Below are 1,180 nucleotides of genomic sequence, written 5' to 3' on the forward strand. Positions count from 1 at the left end.
AAAAAATATAATAATATATGTAGCCAATGAAAAAATTTACACTTTCAAATAAAAAATTAGAAATTTTGAAAACTCGTACCTGCCACCACAAGCCTGATAGCTTCCCAAGACTTAAAGACATTTCTGATGAGAATGGTGGTGGCAGTAAATATGATTTTTATATTGTACTGTATAATGAAATGTATTAACATTTGGAATATCTGCATAATTCAGTAAACCAGTATTTTCCCAACACAGGATGTTAGAAAATCATCCATGAGTAAAAGACCTGTTCAAAGCTCAAGACAGACCAATGGACTATAATGCAGCAGAATATGAAAAGTTTAATGATATGGCTTTAGATTTTAAATTCCAACAACTTTTAGAAAATTACTAATAGTTAAATTTTGGTGAACAATCAAAAAAAGAATATCCACAATTATCTGGAAAACTATTAAAATATTCATTCTTTTCCAATTACATATACAGGTAAATCTGAATATTCTTCACATACTTTAGCAAAAAAAAACATAAAAGCTTATTGTGATAGATTTAATCCAGAAGGAGACATAAGAATCAGCTATATTCCATTAAACAAAAAATTAAAGAGATTTGCAAAATTGTAAAACAATGCCACTCTTCTTATTAATTTTTTTATTTCGGAAAATACAGTTATTTTTCATAAAAGTATATATATATTTTAGGCATATATAATTTTTGACCTCACAGATTGCAAGGACCTTGTCAGCTTACAATCCCTGATTTTTTTCTATTTTTTACACCTATAGCACCTGGTCTTCCTAGGTGGTCTCTCATTCAAGTACTAACCAGCCCCGACCCTGCTTAGCTTTCAAGATCAGACGGGATTGGGCTTGTTCAGGGTGGCATGACTGTAGACCATAAAAGTAAATTATTTATGTTAATTTTGATGAGTTAATGTTATTTTAAATAAATTTAATTTCTTAGTTTTATTTTCTAATAGTAAATATCAGTAAATAGGATCCACATAAACAAAAGTCCTTTGGGGTCCTCGATAATTTTTTTTAAATAGAAAGGAGTCTGGAGAACAAAACCTCTGTGAACCACTAACAAAGGACTTTAAACCTTGAAGGGGTCTGTTGTGGCCAAAACTCCTTGCACTCCTCTCTCAGCACAACCTCAACCTGCCCTCAATGAGGCAGACATCCCCAGGGCACAGTAT

The 1,180-nt window shown here is 31.5% G+C and overlaps 1 pseudogene; it reads right to left on the bottom strand.

The window, feature by feature from the left end:
• Positions 1-758: 758 nt before the first annotated feature.
• Positions 759-877, bottom strand: LOC118604850 (annotated as a pseudogene).
• Positions 878-1,180: the final 303 nt, after the last annotated feature.

The sequence above is a fragment of the Rousettus aegyptiacus genome, unplaced genomic scaffold, assembly GCF_014176215.1.
Source record: "Rousettus aegyptiacus isolate mRouAeg1 unplaced genomic scaffold, mRouAeg1.p scaffold_m13_p_6, whole genome shotgun sequence".
Classification (NCBI taxonomy): domain Eukaryota; kingdom Metazoa; phylum Chordata; class Mammalia; order Chiroptera; family Pteropodidae; genus Rousettus; species Rousettus aegyptiacus.